Consider the following 17,394-nt stretch of genomic DNA (forward strand, 5'->3'; position numbering starts at 1 on the left):
CTCCTAAATAAATGGTAGGGAATGTGTAAATGGTTTTTATATAGGCCTAAACGGGGATGTGTAGCTAAGCTGTGGAAGGTGGAGGTCCCATGGGGACCGATACTAAAAACTCATGTTTGTCGATGTAAGGTTTGGTCATGGTGACTGTGTGTATGAGACGCACTTTATATTTTGGGTATGGCATTATCCTTCTCGGTTTTTCTTTGATACATGTGGCTAACACGCACTAGGGCCCTTTTAGTAGGGGAGTTGAACCTATATAGCCCATGGGTGCCTTTAGCACGACAGCGCTATACAGTTCAGGCTAATGATTTAAAAATGCATGCTAAACCTTGTTCCTTTTCCCCGGCATATGATATACATATATATGTACATATATATGATGTTGTGCATTGGGTTTTACTAGTTTTCATACTAGGCATTATGGCATTACTTTACTACTTTATTCCTAAGTTACATGCTAGCATTCCAACTGCTAACCATCTTCAGATGTTGTATCCCCATATGATGCAGGATCTAAAGGAAAGTCTACCTTTCCTGTATAGTGATCAGGTATTTGTCGTCAGATCAAGAGTTGACTTGAAGTGGTGAGCTTCCATCCTTTGGAAGACTTCATGTTATGTTTTGATTTTCCTTGTCACAGACTTTATCTTAGATTTGTTTGGCTATAGTCGGGGGCATATCTCGATATTTTACTGGTATTCTGTTTGTTATAGGCTTTGATGGACTATTGTAGATATAAGAATTATGGTTAATTTTCGGTATTAGTTTTGGTATTGCTGATGGTTTTCGGATATTGTCTCATATAGACTTTTTGGTTCATCTTTCCTATTCTACCATATATATATTGGTTACATTGTAATAGGTTAAGTGGTCTCCGATCCTCGGTGGACATGAGATACCCTTCATGGTCAGGGCCTGGTTCGGGTTGTGATAGTAGTAAGGAGAGGAATGACTTCCCAATTTTGCACATCAGCATAACTAGGCCTTTCATCTCTATCAAATACATTTTCCTCAGTAAATAGGTCCTAAGTCCCCATGTTCAATTCATTGCTTCCTTAATATTATGCATTATCGTGTGCTGATGAAGGACTCTGTGTGATGCTCGAAGTGTCAATGTCTTGCACCACAATAAATATTTCCTGAATCATCTTTTCAATTTCTCTTTTCAAAGTATGACAATCTCCAGTACTGTGACCTTGAACATTAGAATAATATGCATATCATAGATTACGATAAAATTTCTTGATTGTGGGTCAAGAGTATACCAGAGGAGGGGAGTAATCATGTCCCATTGTCTCAATTTCTAAAACAAACTAGTATAGGATTCCCCAATTGATGTGAAATTCTTGCTTGGCTTTTTCCTCTTTGCAAATTCTGGCCTGGATTGAAATTTAGATTTAGAGGTGCCTTGGTAAAAATATGATGGTCGAGTGCGATTTTGAGGGATTGATACATGCCATTATGGATACGAAGACAGATGAGTATATAGTTGTGCATTGTTCAAATGATATTGAGGGGAGGAATGGAATATTTTGAGTATTGGAGAAAGGAACCTTGTTGCAAGGGTGAGTATGTTGATATGGTGTATATACTTAGGATTGAGGCTAATAATATTGGTGAGTTGGAATTCTTGAGCTTTGTTTTGGACCTAGCACAACGATAACTACATCTTCCTTTTTCCTCTTTCCTTCGATTTTCCTCAGTTGATTGCAATATTGTCCCAAGTGTCTCACAAAATCCTTATACCCATCATGCTCTTCAAATTCTGATATCTCAAAATCGGGATGAGGGTTAATACTTGAAGACATGTCCCAATCATTATACAAAATATCTTTATAACCCGCAAGTCCCAAAGAATTTTTCATAGTATTCTCTGCATTCTTTATTTTTCTAGCCATTTTCTCTCGCTCTTCTGTCAGGCAAAGCTTCTTGGTAAGAAATTTTGGTAGTCTAGTTAACTTAGATGTAGGCTTAGGAGTATAGCAGCGATTATCAAGAGTATTAAACACAGACTCACTAGAAAATCTGGGAAGAACAATAGTTAGATGGATAACCAAGGTGGGAGCCTCCATAGAGGGTTGAGCAAGAAAACAACGAATGGTATAAGGTGCTGGAAATATGATAGATTTATACTGAGGATCTAGAAAATGAGTGGTTAAAGCATCAAGATGTTCTTGACTGTATGTTGTGGTGCATCTACGATAGTAGAAAATTGAGTTTGTGACATTGGTGGAAAACTAAGGGTATTTTTAGGGTAAATAGCGGGGAATGAAGGAGGAGGCAACCCACTAACCCAAGCTCGCTGCATTTCTATCATTTGTTGCCTTAGTCTCAAAATTTCTTGCTTTAAACTCTTATTTTCCTGACTCTATGTCTGATCCATGATGTCATTCTCGATATCCTTACTGGACATAACTAACTCTTCTTTAGACTTGGTGTAATATGGAGACCAGCTAGAATGCCACAAACCAACCACCTTAAACTAACTGAACAGTAGAAATAACAAATGTGTTAGAGTTCAACAATTTCTCAAAATCTTTCTCCTCTTTTTTCTTTTTCTTGAAAAGATCACCGAACGTAGAAGGGCGCTACGTATCACACCTCCGTGAGAGAAGAATTAGGTGTGTGTAGTTTGCAAAGTTTTGGCACAAAATGGTCAATCAAACTCTCTCGTTCTTTTTCTGCTTTTTTATAAAATTTTAGAGGAAAAGAAAATAACAAATTTTCAAAAGTGGACAAAAAAAAATTTTAATTTTTCAGATTTTAAATCCCCTATAAAAAATAAAACCTATGATTATCAAAGAAAAATCTTTATTGTATTTTCATATGAAGAAACACATGGCTAAACTAATCTATTACCAAATGAAAATCTTTTGAAATTTTATATGAAGAAACACATGAAACAACTAATCCAAAAAGAAGAGTACAATTATTTTTTTTCAAAAGATATTTACACAATATTTTAAGATTTTTTATTCTGAATTTCGTACAAATATTAAACCTAAAATTATCAAAAAAAATCTTTTTGTATTTTTCAGATAAAGCAATACTTACAAACAGCTAATATGAAATGAGGAGCAAAGAAAATCTTGTTTTTCCAAATTATTATTTTCAAAAGATATTGAATTTTTTTTTAACTTTTGATTTTGAATTTCATAAAAAATAAAACTTGAAACTAATAAAGAAAAATATTTTTGTAGTTTTCTTTTAAAGAGGTATATGGGATAGCTACTCTAAATTAAGATTGAAGAAAATCTTTTGAATTTTTTTAAGATCACCAAACTAGAGAAGGGCTACATATGTATCTCACTCCCGAGAGAGGAGAATCAGGTGTGCATACTTCATTTAGATTGGACAATTGAAGATTAAATAACAGACCGCACCCAGATTTGAGAGACAAGACCAAAAAAAGATATGATAAATTTCAATAAAAAAATTTTTGCATTTTGCATTCGAAACTTCATATAAAAATGAAATCAAAAATTACAAAATCAAAATCTTTTTGTATTTTCATATAAAGCACCAACAAAAATAAAATATTTTTTAAAATTTTTGACGCAAAAAAAAAAATCTTGTTGGCATTTTTATTATATGAAATGTACAAAACTTCTAACGTCTTTTTGAATTTTCTTCAATAAAACTGTATACAACTCCTATCAGAATTTTTTTTTTGAAATTTTCAAGTTGTGAATGCATGCTAAAGGAAGCAAAAGGAAATTCTGTGTGATTTTTTTTTTAAGGAAAAACATGCACAAGGTAAAATCTTTTGTTTGATTTTTTTTAATTGTGAAAACAAAAGCCAGAGAGAAACTCCACAAACTATGAAATTCTCTTCTTTTTCTCTGACTTTGATTTTTTGACAACTTTTTTTCCTTAATCACCCTTGCCTAAACACACATTTTCCAATAGCTTTAGCACATGCCTCTCTAAATTAGTCTGTCAAATTATCTTTTTACCCTCAAAGATGGAACAAGTAGCACATAGGGATGCTTAGGGATAAGTCTCTTACAAAGGATCAAACGGGTCCCACTAGCTCTCAACATAATGCAAATAAGAATAATATAAAGACTGACCTAGGTTAGGGTTCAACTAACAAGGCTGTTCGTGGGAACGTACTGTAAGACTCCTCAAAATTTCAATGATTTCCTTTTTGACCCTCCCGCATGTGTAATGTTAACTTTTGACTTAAATTATCTTTAAGGGTGTTTTGGGGAAGTTTTAGAATTTTCGAAAAGGGTTCAGGGTTATTTGGAACCCTAAGGAAGTAAGGGTCCATGATATTGGCGTGTCACAGAGGATAACCTCTGCGATACCAGTGTCGCATGGAGGCTAGCCTCTGTGATATTAGTGTGCCACGCTGCTGCATTAAAAATAACTAATTTTATTTTTTTCACTTGGGGTGAATGGATTTAGGTCTTTTTACCCCTTGTACGACCTTTAAACATAAAATAACCCCATTCCCTTTAGTTTTTAAAGATCAAATCATTCTCTTTCTCTCTCAAACTCAAAACTCAAGAACATTCAAAGATTTTATCGTGAATTTATTATCCAGGCTCTAAACTTCAAATTGTCTTCAATTCCTTGCGTATTTCAGGCAAGTATCTCATTCCCTAACTTTAATTTTACATTATGACATTTAATTACTCATTATCCATGTGGTTTAAATTGGGGGGTTTAAAATTGGGTTGAGAGGTTTTGATTGGAATCACTTGAATTACTTTTCCCATATTTTTAAATTGAATATGCTTTAAATTTATGATTTTTGAACTAAATGGGTGCATTGTTATGGAAATTGGAATGGGGAACATGATTTTCTCCAAATTGATGAATTTTTGGCTTGGTAATTACATTAACCCCAACCCACTTTGTGAATTAGATTTTTGAACAGGAATAATTGCATAATTCAACTTATTTATGAACTCATTTCATTGCATTAATGGTTAATTGGTTTAAACGAATTGGAAAGACCTTTGGTGGCCATGATTTGGATTTTAAATTAGAACTTAGGAGTCTAATGGTTACATGGATTGATTTGGCATGATTATATAATCTTCCATGCAGAATTGGTATGACGATAGTAAGGGGTAAAAGCCTTAATATAAGACTCTAGGTTAATGGTTAGGTTTATGTGTAAATTTTTTAATTTAGGCTAAAAGAGAACTGTGTAGGTCACCGTAAAAATGTAGTTCAGGGTAAGGAAAGCCTGAAAACCACGTTTCTCGGTGCAAGGAGAGAAGGTTCTATATGATTGTGTGCTTGGTTCACACATTATATTTTGGAATGGCTAGAGCTTTGGTATATTTAACCCTTCCTTCAAATTCCTTGGTTCGTGTGGCTAACACGCATTAGGGTCCTTTCAGTAGGGTAACTGAACCCATATAGCCCATGAGTGCCATTAGGATAAAGCGAGATACATAGTTTAAGTTAATGGTTTAAACTCTCATATTCATGACCCTCTACCCAATGTCGGCATCCTATATGTGTAGATATGAATGTGTATATATGGTTTTGACTGCTTTCGTACATGGCCTTATTTTATCACCTTCCTTGAGTTACATGTAAGTGCTTATTCCATTGACCTTTCTTGAATGCTACACCATTTCATAATGTAGGGTTCAAAAGGTGTTCTGTTGCTCGTATATAGCGTTAGGTAATTCAGTACGTCTATTGAGTTTCTGTGAAGTGGTGAGCCTCCTTATTTTGGAAGGCCCAATCATTTCATCTATTTCATTTATTCTTAGTATTTTATATTGGATTCTTTTGGTTATGGTTTGGGGAATGTCCCAACTTATTTTGATATTCTGGTTTAGAGGCTTTTGTGGACAAGTATGGGTTGGATGTTGGTTTTTGATTCATAGAGTTTACATTTGATTATCTATCCTCTTTACTACTATTTGGTTGGCATCCACTATATTATTTTATTGTGTTCTGAATGTTATGCTAAGGGGGTGGTCTCCGGATCATGGTGAGCTTAAGATACCCATCACAACTAGGCCCTGGTTCGGGTCGTGACAAGCTTGGTATTAGATCCAGGTTTGGGATCATTGGGTGTCCACAAAGTCGTGTCTAGTAGATTCTCTTTTATGGGTGTGTAGCGCTCGGCACTTATAAGGGGGAAATACTAGGCATTTGGGATGGTTTCCCTTTCTTGTGTTCTAATTCGAGCTATAGAGTCTAGTTGTATTGAAACTTCTCTAACTCTTGGATTACCTGCATTTCAGATCATACCTCCCCAAAGATCTGACATTCGTAAAAACTTTGCCAGAAACTTTTTCCTACCTAAGGAAAATGTGGAGGGAACTCGCCCTATTTATGGAGTGCAGACTCAGTCTAGGGTCCCTACTTCTGATAGTACCACTCCATGTGGGGTTCCACCGGTCCGTACTAGTCCTCGTCGGACTTCTCGGGCTAGTGACACTCATGCTCAGTCACCTCAGGGAGATATTAGCCTAATCTAAACTACCAACCAAAACTCATACTACTACTAGATTTTCCTAGATCACCACACACTCAAAAATATGTCTATGATTAGTCTAGCCCTAATTTTTTAAATTTTGTCTAAAGAAAGGCTAAACGAAGGTTCCACTGTTGACACGACCCGACCCTGGGCCTTGTCGTAATGGGCATCCCAAGTACAACTAGGACAGGGGACCGCCCCTATTACCCAATCCATCCACCTATATCCAGCCATAGATGGGCTGAATTTTGAACATATAACAAGATAGCGTTATTGTTCTCTTTAAAAATCTGGGATAGGGTCACAGCCATGACCGACCTAACCGAGTCCAACCATACCACACAAACCTCTCAACCATACAAAACCAAACCATAGATAATAAACTAAAGGGAATACCAAACATATTATAAAAATCAATCCCAAAATGTAATAGGATGGAACAACCAACAATATCGCCCAATGATGTCATCCCACCAGCTTATTTCAATGCAAAGGACGACACCAATACCAATCCCGCCCATACCAACCCCCAGAAGTAGTAGAAAGCCTCTATCCAAAAGAGTAAACAAATCCGATTAGGACATGCCCCCAACCATGGCCAAAGCCAATATCCAAAATAAAAGAGAAATTTCTAAGGAAATCCATAACATGAAATAATGCCTTCCAAAAGGGATGAAAGCTCACCACTTCAGTCCAAATACTGATACCGAATCTACATGATAAATATGAGAAGTAGAATGGTTGATTCCTGCATAGCGTAGGTATACAACCACCAGTAGATGGGGTTAGCGAATGATCGCCAGCAAGAATCTCAATATAAGGATAAAATAATTCCAGTTATAAAACCAAGTAAAACCATCCATAATGCATACAACCATACATATATAAGTGTCGGGGAAGGGAATCGGGTTTAGCATGAATTTAAATCCTTTACCTGGGTTATGTAGCTTTGTCGTCCTAACTATCTATAGTCCATATGAGTTTAGCTCCCTCTGCTGAAAGGGCCCCAGTGCGTGTAGCCACACGAACAGGGAATATCCCATGGGATGACTAGAACAAGCCCAATATAAAATATGACACGCGCACATAGTCATCAAGACCCCTTATATCGACAAATATGAGTTTCCAATTTAGGTCCCCCCAGGGCCACCACCTTCTACGGCTTAGCTACACACCCCGCTAGTAATGCCCAATTAAAACCATGTCTAGAAAATCCATTTACCATTTATTAAACAAGGCCAATATTAGTGGTATCATCATACCACCCCTTACTTGTAAGTAATATCCATAGCCAAAACATTTAGGTTAAGGGACTTTTAAGTACCCTTCCATATACCATATTAAACCACTCAGGATACTTCCATGTTCTCCACAAGCATAACCATTTATCCTTTAGCCTTTTCAAACCATTTAAACCATGCATTAATCCTTTTATCCAGTTTAAATCATGTAAGAGTTTCATTAAAATAAGTCAATGCAATGAACATATCTTTATAAGCTTTTTATCAAACACCTTGGGGTATACTATAACCAAAACCAAATCCAAAGACCATTAAGCCATTACTATGCAATCCAATTGTCCAAAACCACCATTGATGCATATAAAAGCATAAATAAAACCATATGAAACCATAACAAAGCATTTAATATCAAAAACCCCAAATAATAGTTGAAAATCATAATCATGAAATAGTAAAACCATGAAATCGATCATATAAACCATGCCTTTAGTTGAAATTACAATGGGAGAAGAGAATCATTCCTTATACCTAAGAATTGATGGGAGGAAATCACTAGGACAAGTCCCAAAGCAATCCGTAAGATGAAACCTTAGCCTTCTTTCCCCAAAAGCTCTTGAGAAAATTATGAGATGTTTGGGAATAGTTTGTAAGTGTTAATGAATAGAATAATAGGGTAAATAAATTTCTAAGTGTATAGAAGTCATGGATCCTAGTTAGAGTAAGTAGGGAAATTTCCAGAATACCCCCACTTAAATCCCTTAAAAACCCATCACAGGGATACGAATGACCCATACGAATCATATCGTTTAATACGATTGGTATCCACCACTCATATCAAAGCCTCAATTCTTGGATCAAACACTATCCAGTATACAACTTTTCCAACCAAGTCGTAACCACAGCATACGATCCATACCCATAACTTATATCCCTAGAAGAATAAAATACCAGAAGGATCAAACATTGCCCATCATATAAGTCCTTGATACGACTCGTACCAAGCCCTAAGATTCACAACCCTAAGTCGTACCCATTCCAGTGACAAAAACCATCCCACCAACTAACACTGGTTAGCATACGACAGGACCATACCTCTCGTACCCCAGCAAACGGCTTGTTCCCATGAGTCGTATTGGGTCCGGGGAATGGATTTCCAAGAAATCTTCTAAGGGTCCAAACCCAGGATGATTTAGTCTCCCACACTAGGAACATTCGTCCCCGAATAACGGACAAGGTAAGGGTAACCACACACAGAGTCATTTGTATTATCAAAAATGCCTTCAACAAAATTTGAAAACAAAGAGACAAAGATGTTAATCTTTTCTTTAACAAACTCAAAAAATAAAGATTTGTTCAAGACACATACCTTCCGCACTAATCCTAGGAGCTGAAAACAATGTGGATACTTGGACTTCATGTCCTCTTCCGCTTCCCAAGTAGCTTCTTCCACCTTATGGTTTCGCCATAGAACCTTAATCGAAGACACATCCTTGGTCCGTAATCAACGAACTTGCCTATCTAATATCTCAACTAGGACCCCTTCACAAGATAGATAATCTGAAATACCCAATCCTTCCAAAGGAATAACCGAAGAAGGATCACTAAGACACTTCCTCAACATAGAAACATGAAAGACCGGATGAACCAAACTTAAGCTAGATGGAAACACCAACTCATAAGAAACATTGCCAACTCTTCACATAATCACATAAGGACCAATGAATCGAGGACTGAGCTTCCTCTTTTTGCCAAATCACACCACTCCCTTCATGGGAAAAACCTTGAGGAACACCCTATCCCCGAACTCAAACTCTAAGTCTCTATGCCTAACATCCACATAGGACTTTTGGCGACTTCGGGTAGCTTTAAGCCTATCCTGAATCACCTTGAACTTCTCAATCGCTTGATAAACTAAATTCAGACCAAACACGTCCGCTACTCCAAGCTCAAACCATCTAATAAGAGATCTACACCTCCTACCATACAACACCTCGAAAGGAGCCATACCAATACTCGGATAATAACTATTATTGTGAGCAAACTCCACCAAAGGTAAATGCTCAACCCAATTGCCACCATACTTAATAACGCAGGTCCTAAGCATATCTTCCAATGTCTAAATGGTTTTATCTACTTGCTCATTCGACTGCGGATGAAAAGCAGTACTCAGACTAACTTTAGTCCCCAACCCTCTCTAGAAAGATCGGCAGAAATGAGATATAAAATGTGTACCACGATCAGAGATAATCGAAACAAGTACCCCATGAAGCTTCACAATCTCTTGAAGATACTACCGCGCAATATCCTCCGTCGAAAAGGTAGTCTGCACAGGCAAGAAATACACACACTTGGTCATCCTATTCACGATGACCCAAATTGAATAATACTGATTTTGAGACCAAGGAAGACCAATAATAAAGTCTATATTAATCGCTTCCCACTTTTATTCGTACAAATCAATTTCTTGATACAACCCTCATGGCCTCATATGCTCAACCTTAACCTGTTGACACACTATACACTTAGCCGCAAAATTAGCCATATCCCTCTTCATTCCATTCCACCAGTAGATCTCCTTGAGATCATGATACATCTTAGTCGTGCTGGGATGAACAACATAGCGCGACTCATGCACCTTAACTAAAACCCTTTTCCATAGCCCGTCGACATCAGGAACACATAACCTCTCTTGGTATCATAAAGTACCATCACCACTAATCTTAAACACCACTACCTTTTGCCCACCAACATCACCCTTGATTTTCATCAATACAGGATCTAGCACTTATTTCTCCTTAATCTTTACACCAAGAGACGATCAAACTACTTTCTGCACCATCACACCACTATCCTTAGAGTCTAAGAGACAAACTCCAAGATTACCCAAGCAATGAATATCCTTCACTAATTCCCACTTACCTTCCTTCACGTGAGACAAACTCTCCATAGAGAACCTGCTAAAAGCATCAGCAACCACATTATCCTTACCTGGGTGGTCGTGAATCATAATCCTTGAGAAGCTCAAGCCACCTTCTCTACCTGAGATTAAACTCTTTTTGAGTGAACACGTACTTAAGCTCAAGATTACCTAAGAAGTGAATATCCTTCACTAAATCCCACTTACCTTCCTTCACGTGAGACAAACTCCCTATGGAGAACCTGCTAAAAGCATCAGCAACCACATTAGCCTTACCTGGGTTGTCGTGAAGACTCATGTCATAATCCTTGAGAAGCTCAAACCACCTCTTCTGCCTAAAATTAAACTCTTTTTGAGTGAACACATACTAAAGGTTATTATGATCAGAAAAGATATCCATATGAACACCATACAAATAATGCCGCCATATTTTCAAAGCAAACACAACCGCCAATAACTCCAAGTCATGAGTAGGATAATTTCTCTCATGTACCTTCAACTTCCTAGAATCATAGGCAATCACCTTTCCATGCTGCATCAAAACAAAACCAAGCCCTACCTGAGATATATCATAATAAACCACAAACCCATCATTGCCTTCCGACAAAGTAAGGATTGGAGCCGGAGTCAACTTATACTTCAACTTCTCAAAAATCCCTTCACAAGAGTCCGACCAAGACAACTTAACCTTCTTCTGAGTCAACTTAGTCAAAGAAACAGCTATCAAAGAAAAGTTTTCCACAAACTGACTATAATACCTGGCTAAACCCAAGAAGCTCTAAATATCAGATGGAGTTGTGGTCCTAGGCCACCTCTTCACTAAAGTAACCTTCTGCAAATCCACCATGATCCCTTCACTAGAAATAATATAGCCCAAGAAAGTCAATGTATTCAACTAGAACACACACTTAGAGAACTTGTCATACAATTGTTTCTCCTTTAAGGTCTGCAACACCACACGGATGTGATTAGCATGATCCATCTCATTCTTCGAATAAACCAGAATGTCATCAATAAACATAATGATGAAGAGATCCAAATACAACCTGAACACTCATTTTATCAAGTCCACAAATATTATTGGAGCATTAGTCAACCCAAATGACATCACCAAGAACTCAAAATGCCCATACCTAGTATAAAAAGTTGTCATAGGGATATCCACATCCCTAATCTTAAGCTAATGGTACCCAGACCAAAGATCTATCTTAGAGAAGAACTTGGCACCATGTAACTGGTCAAACCAATCAACAATTCAAGGAAGAGGATACTTGTTCTTGACCGTCATCTTGTTCAACTGCCTGTAGTCAATGCACATCTGAAGGTAACTATCCTTCTTGCGCACAAACAACACCAGTACACCCCATGGAGAAATACTAGGATAAATAAATCCCTTATCCAGAAGATCCTTAAGTTGATCCTTGAGCTCCCTTAACTCAGCTGGAGCCATTCTATATGGAGGAATAGAAATTGGACTAGTGTTTGAAAGCAAATCAATACCAAACTCTATTTCCCTATCCAGAGAAACACTGAAACATCATCCAAAAAGACCTCTAGAAACTCATTAACCATAGGGATCGAAGACAAAGGACATTTCGAGTTAGAATCTTTAACCCAGACCAAGTGATAAAGACATCCCTTAGAGATTAACCTCCGAGCTCTAATATAAGAAATAAACCTCCCCCCAGGAGCTAAGCAACTACCTTTCTATTCTATAACTGATTCACCAGGAAACTTAAGAATAACCCTACGGGTTCGAAAATCCACATACACATAAGAAGAATGCAATTAATGCATACCTAGAATTATATCAAAATCTATCATATCCAACTCAAACAGATCCGCTAAGGTCTACTTGCTACCAACAAATACCAGACACTCCCTATAGACTCTCTTATCAATAACTGAGTCACCTACCAGGGTAGAAATAGAAAAAGGATCTGAGATAACTTTCGAATTGAAACCAAAAGACACAGCCACATATGGAGTCACATAAGAAAGAGTGGACCCCGGATTAAGCAAACAATATACGTCACGAGAGAAAAGTTGTAACATACCAGTAACGACATCTGGTGATGCCTAGGATTTTTGTTGGGACGCCAAAGCATACAACCTGTTTCTACCAATACTAGAACCAGGTACAGTAAGAGAAGCAGATGCCACCCAATCAGGTGTAGGAACAGAAGATGAAGCCACGGGAATCTTATTCACCCCCATAGCAACCTTATTGATCAAAAAATCCCTGAGCTGATGGCCTCCTGGCCATACTTGAAGTATTTTTCCCTTTCTTCCTCCCAATATCCCCTATGAGGACGACCACAGAATCGACATGGAGGACACAAAAAATTGACTGACCTCTACTTACCTGAGATTGGGCAACCTGTGCCCGAGAATTATCACTACTTGGATGACGCCTGTCTCCCAACTGATAAGGAGCACTTGTAGAAAAGAAATTAGAACTCCCTCACTATTTTTCTACCACTTGCCACCATCCCTACCACCCTGAGACTAAATACCTCTTTAATCAGAAAACTTTCTCCTTTTTCCCTACTTATCCCCAAACTTCGCCTGCTCCCTCTTCTCATTCTCAACCTACTACATATGAACAGTCAACCTCAATATGTCCATATCTTTAATCAGCAAGGTAGTCTTTCTCTCCAAAATCAAATCTCTATTTAAGCCTAAAGCAAATTTCCTCATTCTTAACCTCATATCATCCACCAAATCAGGAGCATAACTTGATAGCTGATGGAACTTTAAAGCATATTTCTTTACAGACATCGTCCCCTGCCTGAGGTTCACAAACTTCTCCATATTTGCTTCCCTCAACTCTTGAGGATAGAACTGATCTAAGAAGGCATTAGAAAAAGCACCCTTCCTCTTTTATACCACCTCTATCCTTATCCTACTCTTTATAACACTGATAAGCAATATTTTTTACCTGATAAGCTGCAAAGTTAACCCCCTCTACATTAGTAGTTTGCATCACCCAAAAGGTCTTTTCTATCTCATCCAAGAAGCCCTATGTATCCTACTTCACCTTCACCCTAGTAAAAGTTAGAGGACCATCTTCATAAATTGACCAACCCTTGTGGCCTCAGCAGACAAAGCACCAGTCGCACCCCACTCAACCTGAGCAACAACAAATTGGCAATAACATGAATAGACTGATGAAATTCTATGTTTGTCACGTTACCCTAAGGGACCTGAGGAGAACTAGCAGAAATAGGAGGAACTCCAGCACCATCAGAAATAGGACCATGAGATCAAAGATGTAATCCAGACGTAGGACGTACCCTTTCAGCATTATCCCCAGATGCAACGGAAAAATTTCCTTGTGCTTCAGATATAAGAGGCATAATCTAAAAGACGAACAAATAAGGATTATAGAAGATTCCAATATCGAGAACTCAATCTTGAAGATAGAATACCAAGAAAGTGAAACATTCCTAAATGTCTTGAAGTCTCTCTCTTATAAGTGTAGCGTGCTTCACACCTCTAAAAGAGACTCTACTCAACACAACTTTATGGACTTCTCAGTTAACCATAAACCTAGGCTCTAATAATAACTTGACACGACCCAACCTCGGGCCTTATCATAATGGGCATCCAAGTCCAACCAGGATCAGGGAACGCCCCTGTTACCCAACCCATCCACCTATATCCAGCCTTAGATGGGCTGAATTTTAAATATATAACAAGATAGCATTAATGTTCTCATTAAGACTCTAGGATAGGGTCATGACCGTGACCAACCCAATCGAGTCCAACCATACCACACCAACCGCCCAACCATACCAAATCAAACCATGGATAATAAACCAAAGGAAATACCAAAACATATTATGAAAATCAATCCTAAAAATGTAATAGGATGGAACAACCAATAATATCATCTAATGATGTCAGTCCACCGACTTATTCCAATGCTAAGGCTGACATTAATATCGATCCCGCCCATACCAACCCCCAGAAGTACCACAAAGCCTTCATCCAAAAGAGTAAATAAATCCAGTTATCACATTCCCCAAACCATGGCCAAAAATAATATCTAAAATAAAAGAATAGTGTTTACAGAAATCCATAACATGAAATAATGCCTTCCAAAATGGATGGAAGTTTACCAATTTAGTTCAAATACTGATACCAAATTCGCCTGCTAAACAGGAGGAGTAGAATAGTCGGTTCCTACATAGTATGGATATACAGCCGCCAGTAGACAAGATTAGCGAATGACCGCTAAGGATAAAATAATGTCGGTTATAAAACCAAGTTAAACCATCCATAATGGATACAACCATACATATATAAGTGCCAGGAAAGGGAACTGGGTTTAGTATGCATTTAAAATCTTTATTAGGGTTGTGTAGCTTTGCCGTCCTAATCACCTATGGGCCATATTAGTTCAGCTCTCCCTACTGAAAGGGCCCTAGTGCGTATAGCCACATGACCAGGGAATATTCCATGGGATGACTAATATATCCCCCAATATAAAATATGACACACATATATGGTCATTAAGACCCCTCATATTAGCAAATATAAGTTTTCAGTTTTGGTCCCTCTGGGATCGCCACCTTCCACGGATTAGCTACACACCCTGCTATTGATGCCCAATTAAAACCATGTCCAGACAATACATTTACCATTTATTAACCAAGGACAATATTAGTGGTATCTCCATACCACCCCTTACTTGCACGTAATATCCATAAACAAACCATTTAGGTTAAGGGGACTTTCAAGTGCCCTTTCATATACCATATTAAACCACTTGGGAGACTTTCATGTTCTCCAAAAGCATAACCATTTAGCCTTTAGCCTTTTCAAACCATTTAAACCATGAATAAATCCTTTTATCCAGTTTAAATAATGCAAGAGTTTCATTAAAAAGAAGTCAATGCAATGAACATATTTTTATAAGCATTTTATCAAAAACCTTGGGGGCATAATATAACCAAAACCAAATCCAAAGATCATTAAACCATTACCATACAATCCAATTGTCCAAAACCACCATTGATGTATATAAAAGCATAAGTAAAATCATACGAAACCATAACCAAGTATTTAATATCAAAACCCCCAAATAGTAGTTGAAAACCATAATCATGAAATAGTAAAACCATGAAATCGATCATATAAATCATGCCTTTAGTTGAAATTACAATGAAGGAAGATAATCATGTCTTATACCGAAGAATTGATGCAAGGAAATCACCAAGACAAGCTCCAAAGCAATCCGTAAGATGAAATCCTAGCCTTCTTGCCCCAAAAGCTATTGAGAGAATTATGAGATATTTTGAAATAGTTTTTAAGTGTTAATGAATAGAATAATAGGGTAAATAACCTCCTAAGTATATTAGAAGTCGTGGGTCCTAATTAGGGTTAGTAGGGAAATGTCCAGAATACCCACACTTAAATACCTTAAAAACCCATCACAGGGATACGACTGAACCATACGAATCGTATCCTCCTATGGTTGGTATCCAGAACTCGTGTCCAAGACCCAACCCTTGGATCAAACACTGACCAGTATACGGCTCATCCAACCAAGTTGTAACCACAACATACGATCCATACCCATAACACGTATCCATGGCAGAATAAAATACCAAGAGGATCAAACACTACCCACCATATGAGTCCTTGATACGACTCGTACTAAGCCCTACGACTCATACCCTAAGTCGTACACATTTCAGTGACCAAAACCATCCCTCCAACTAACATTGGTTAGCATATGGCATGACCATACCACTCGTACCCCATCATACGGCTCATTCCCATGAGTAGTATTGGGTCCGAAGAACGAATTTTCAGGAAATTTTCTAAGGTTCAAAACCCAGGATGTTTCAACTGTCTCTTTTAACATAACGACAATTTGTATCGTTACACTTAAACTCAATGCCAAGTCAAACTAATTTTTTTTTTTAAAATTGGGGATTATAATTTTGTCTCGGAGTTTCATACATAAGAAATACTTAGCCTACTCTTATATGGGAATTAATATTTTCTCTCCTTACTTCACTTAGCCACGTAATCTTAATAGTTTTCTTAAGCGTGTAATTTCTTTTAGAAGGTTGTCAAATAGACAATAAATCTATACAAGGATATTAATGTTATCGAAGATGCTATAGAGATTTTAAAAACGTAAATATTTTTTCGAAGAAATAAGCACATCCGAAAGTATCTATAATCTATATCTATATCTATAATCTATATCTATATCTATAATCTATAGTATATTAAAAGTGTGAAGATCCTTAAAAAAGTAATTTGAAGTTTTTGCCCTTTATTAAAATACTCTACAATAGACAAAATCATCTTGTCACCCTTTTTTAAATTAATCTTAAATTATGTTTATAATACTAACTATTAAGAAAGATGAAAAAACTCCTAAAATACATAAAATAAGAACTTTTTGGAAATAAAGTAACCATAATCACAAATAAATACTAATAATTTTATTTTTCTGAAATAGAAAACTGCCGTCAAAAGAAATCCCTTTTTGGTTATAAAATGTTACAACCATGATATATTATACCTTTTAAAATTATTTTTGTTTTCTTTATATTTAATAATTAAAAATTAGTAAATACAAAATAGCAAATGTAGTACAAACAAAACTCCATCCTTTTAGGTTTAAGGTATTAATATTTAGGCTTATAAATAAATTAGAAGTTTACCATATTATACCTTTTAAAATTATTTTTGTTTTCTTCATATTTAATAAAAAAATTAGTTAAGATGAAATAGGAAAAGTACTACAAGCA

This window comes from Capsicum annuum, chromosome 10 (assembly GCF_002878395.1).
Source record: "Capsicum annuum cultivar UCD-10X-F1 chromosome 10, UCD10Xv1.1, whole genome shotgun sequence".
In the NCBI taxonomy this organism is placed as follows: Eukaryota; Viridiplantae; Streptophyta; class Magnoliopsida; order Solanales; family Solanaceae; genus Capsicum; species Capsicum annuum.